The sequence below is a fragment of the Cynoglossus semilaevis genome, chromosome 1 (assembly GCF_000523025.1).
Source record: "Cynoglossus semilaevis isolate Cse_v1.0 chromosome 1, Cse_v1.0, whole genome shotgun sequence".
Classification (NCBI taxonomy): domain Eukaryota; kingdom Metazoa; phylum Chordata; class Actinopteri; order Pleuronectiformes; family Cynoglossidae; genus Cynoglossus; species Cynoglossus semilaevis.
The window spans coordinates 18008883-18013961 of record NC_024307.1 but is presented as its reverse complement, the minus strand read 5'-3'; positions in this window follow the sequence as shown (position 1 = coordinate 18013961).

Below are 5079 nucleotides of genomic sequence, written 5' to 3'. Positions count from 1 at the left end.
TTCCGTCACAAATTCAATAAGACCATTCCAGAGCCATTAAAGTGTGACAGTAATTTTTTACAAGTGGTTCAAATCAATGCAGTCTGCCTTCTTCAAGTCGAGCTCGTATCAGTCCTAGCTGCAGGACAGAGGAGGTGAACACAGGTCCACAGTACTGGAGGGAGCTGCGGCTGAGAAGACATTTGTTATTTACTCACACTTTTTTTCTCTCATTTTTCTTGGTGGTGTGGGGAAAATATTCAGGTCATGGCATCACCGATGTCAGGTTACTGTGATTTCACCTGTGGACGTCAGACACTGACTTCCTGTTCTCACCTCGGTCTCTGTAGAACTCACGATAAATTCCACAGCAGTGGATCAGTGGTACCTGATGGTGTGTGTGTGTGTGTGTGTGTGTGTGTGTGTGTGCGCGTGTGTGTGTCCTGAAAACACAACAGGTCAAACTGTGCGTTGGACTGAACATCAGAGATTTTTGCTCATAAAATAAAGTCCTCAGAGGTAATCTGTGATCTGACCTCACAGAGACACGGGAGTTCCTGGTCAACTGCTGCCTCCTGTGGTCAGTTTGTGTCACTGAGGTAGATCTGAGCAGTGAAAGAAATATTTCATTTGACCTTAGAGTAGAAGGCAGTGGATGTTTAGTTTGCTAAAATCACTGGGGGGGGGGTTCTATGTGGACTTTCTCTTTAAGTATTATTTCAAGTGTTAATCCAAGGTGGATAAATATTTGTGGCTAAAGATTTGTGTCTTTTCAGTGAGAGGGAGTGTCAGCATTGTCACACTGTAAAACCCCGAATTGTCCCTTTAATAGAGGAGAAAAACAAGAGAGCTGTCCTTTGTAGTTCACCTTGAACGTGAGACGAGGGACAGTTTTTGCAGGTGGAACCATTTATTCTGTAATGATGCTTAATTTCATGGCAAATAAAGCAAACAAGGCTGCCTTTGAGTCTGGCTCACAGCAGCTTCCACTCCACCAGAACAACATTCTTTTCTGCCAAAGTGCAGCTTAAATGTTCCTTTTCTTATCGATAAGAGTCGACCCGTGAGTGCACTCGCTCCGTGGTTACGTGCCTTTGTTTTCTCCACCACATTCTGCAGTGGTTTTGATCGTCGGGAGATTCGATCTCACCTGGATTCTACATTTAAACTGTAGTCAGGAAAATTCAGGAGGCTTTCCTGGAAGAAGATAAAGTGACTTCTCGTTGGTGTGTTTAGAAAAAGACTTAATGGATTTAAATGGGAATGGCCTGGTCCACATTATTATAACATTTAATATGATTTTAAATGCATAGTTAAAAAAGGTGGTGAAGGGTGTGACTTTACTGTGGTCTAAGGTTTTGGACTGAACTGTATAGATTGGACCAGAAGCTGTCGTGGTCTTGTGGCTGAAGGAACGTGATTACAGAGAGTTGATGGTTTGAATCCCGTGACCAGTTCCACTCTACTGGTGCAGTAAAGTGCAGCTACTGTTGGGTCAAACACAGGGGAGACAGGTTTTTTTCTCCGTCTTCAGAGAGTTGATCAGAAGAACAGCTGGGATTGAACAGTTTAGAGACAGAGTTCCAGAGATAACAACGTTGAGATGTTTTTGAGGAGAGATAGTGGAGATGGAGAGAACCAGCAGGAGGAAAGGAAGAAAACCACACGAGAAATAATGGATGAAGTGAAGGAGAACATGGAGATGGTTGGTTTAACCATAGGAAAAGTTGAAGGAGGAAGAAGAGTGGAAGATGGAGAGGCTGGAGGAGCAGGGATTAAAGGTGAAAAGTGGGGTAAAAAAGTAGGAAGGAATAAAGAAGACAAAATGCACACAAGAAAGAGAAAGAAAGGAAGGAGGAAAGGACAAGAGGGAGAATGAGAAGACTTGGTTATTCCTTGACAAAACTGAACAGGGTTGAGCTCACTTTTATTTGATGAAGTTGATGTTTTAGTTGAAGCATGTGATGTAATGAAGAATTCATAGAAGCAATTCACCTCCAGACGAGCTCCATGGGAATAAACAGCAGCAGTGATCAGCTGCCGCTGACGTTCACCTCTAATTCATTGACTCTAATGAGACCTTGAGCTGCAGGAAGGGTGTTCAGACTCACGACCTTCAGAAACATTGATCTAAAGCTGAAGCTTGTCTGTGTATCAGTCAAACATGACCTGACAATGTCCCGGCTTCTGTCCCTGGACTGTAGTTAAACCACTTCGTACAGTTAAAATTGTCAAATAAACAGAAACATCTTTTAATTTTTGAAAGATTTAAATAATTTTGAAAATGTACAGCCAACCAAACAACAGAAATAACTCAACTTTGACAGTGAAAGGTGACAGTGAGTTAACTCCCTGTAAAATAATGAGGAATAAGTCATAGGATTGTCCTGTTGATTAGAATAATAATGTAAAATGACATCTGTAAAAATAAGGAAGAAAACCAAGTAGTTTTTCTTGTAATCTTTTTTTCTCCATTGTCCACTGTGCACATGTAGAAATGTCACATCTGGCGTGAACATTGTCTGTCCCTGCTCATGTCCCAATATCAGTGCACGTGTAAACATGTCCTCTGTGTCCGGACCTGTCAGGCGATGATGGATGGTGTCTACAGTCTCTCCTGCAGCACTAACACAGATTTATTTCTCATTAACTGGACTTCAAACCTCATCCGACTCTTTGTTTTAAGCCTGGACCTGGAAAACAAAACCCTCCAGGTCTTCATTATCCTCCAGGGTCAATATGAAGGTGTTGTCAGCTCAGCAGTTGTTCTTGTTTGGACCAGTTGTTTATTGTACCAGCCTAAATGTCTACAGTCTACAGTTAAGTAGGTTAATTTGGCTACTTTGTTGATCTCTTGGTTGATTGATTGCTTTGTTGGTTGATGTATCGGCTGGTTGGTCTCAGTTTTTTGATACCTTGGTTGGTTGATCTGGTGGGTTTACCTCTTGGGTGGTTGACTTCTGGGTTGATGGCTTGGTTGGTTGATATCGTGGTTGGTTGATCGCTTAGTTGGTTGATCTATTGGCTGGTTAGTCTTTTAGTTTTTTGATACCTTGGTTGGTTGATCTGGTGGGTTTATCTCCTGGGTGGTCGACTTCTGGGTTGGTTGGTATCTTGGTTGGTGGGCTTGGTGCTCAGTGGGTTGTTTTTCTCAGTTCTCAGGGTTTGTTGACTGTTCTGGGTCAGTGTGTGTGTGTGTGTGTGTGTGTGTGTGATGGGTGTTTGTGGGTCAGTCACTGACACAGTAGTCATCCTGTTATGATGATCACAAATACTTGAGATATTTTTATCCTGGCTCATGGAAACCTGCAGTGGTTGTCACTTCATATGGAACCCATCAGACAGAAGTCTGTGAGAATCTGTTCCTAAGTATTTAAGTGTCATGTTTCATAAAGTGTTCACTTTGTTTTTGTCATGTTGATCTTTCCAACATGTCAAAAACAGAGCAGAGAGAACATAATTGTTCTTCATTCTTCAGTTTAATTGTGGTTTTCACTCTGCAGCTCTTCTGTCCTTCAACAAAAACACTCACAAAACAGTCTTTGTTTTTCTCTTGTGTGTTTTCACCAAAAATAACTTCCTTCTTCCATTTGCATCAAATACAATAGTTGGTGTTTATCCTGATGTGGCGTAAATGTGCTGTAGTCTAACATATGTTTATATACAATATATTTACACTGTCAAAATCTGACTCTGGTCAGGACAATAAAAGAACGTCATAGTGCATCCAGGAAAAATGAAACCCCGGAATCATCAGAGTTAAAAGATTTACTTTTCTGTGTTAAAAGACTCGCCCTGCTGGAATACAGTCATCGGCCTGAAGGTTCGATTCCTGTTTCTTTTCTGTACACTGACTATAGGTGTAAATGTGAGTGTGAGTGGTGGACTGGAGAACTGTCCATGGTGAAGATGGTGGCTCAGATTCTGTAAATGGTTAAGCCGTCGAGATAAATGAATGAAGGCGAATATAGGAGTATTTGTTTCTCTTTTACTAACTGTAAATACTTGGCCTAACTAGAGTACTTGTTGTCCAACCTAAGGCCTAAAACTCTATGTGTTCTTATATATTGTCTGTGTCTCTGTGGCGAACAACTTTTCTGATTTATTTTCCTGTCACTGTTCTTCACCATTACAAACTGTTCTCCAAATGTTCCAAATCTGTGAAACTGACAACAGGGATTAAATACTAAACCAAATCGTTTGTTCTGCTGTAAATAGATCTTTTTCAAGGCACGACTGCAGCCATGAAACTTCATTATAGACTGAAGAAACACCAGAGTGAAGGATTCTGGACCAGCTTTACAAAAAGGTCCAGGAGCCACATCCCTGAGTTTTAACATAGAAATTAGTCTTAGGAGCCGAATCCCTTCGTGGACACAGATGTAAACATAGCAGAACGAGTCCAAATTTAAACATGAGCACGACATCTACAGGGTTTATAAACGGTAGCGTTGTTTCTTCTCTTCACGGCTCAGAACTCAAAACTCATACTTTCCTCTGTTTTTCCCTCTGCTTCTCCTCCTCTTGTTGAGAGGAACCACAGACTGTGGTTTTTATTGTATAATTAGGAGTGTGTACATCACATAATTACAGTATCACATGCAGCGGCAGCGTGTTTTCCAACATTAGAGCAGAGAAGATGAGCCAAAGAGTGGGATCACAGCGTGGTCCTGCCGGCCTCTGCTGTGGCTTCTGCAGCATACTTCCTGTGTGTTGTCACTGGAGCTGCACTTCTTCTCTTTTCATGGTGCAGATTTTAAAAACAGAGCAGAGGAGAATCACATAAATCTGACTTTTCAGCCTTTTCTTCTAGTCTGAAGGAACCCGGCTGTAAGTCATTACACACTGTAATTACACAGTGGATGTGTTTGTGCAGCTCTCGGTCCTGAGGCCTATAGTCATCACACACATCTGAAGGACTCCATACATTTACACTCAAACATCCACTCGCCCTGTCATTACAGCAGCAGGGGCAGCACTGAGAGCAGTAAAAGCAACATCACTAAGGACAGCAGCCACCGTGAAAGCAGCAGCAGCAGTAACAGCAGCAGCAGCAGCAACAGCAGCAGCAGCAGCAGCCGGCGCAGCAGCCCCCGCAGC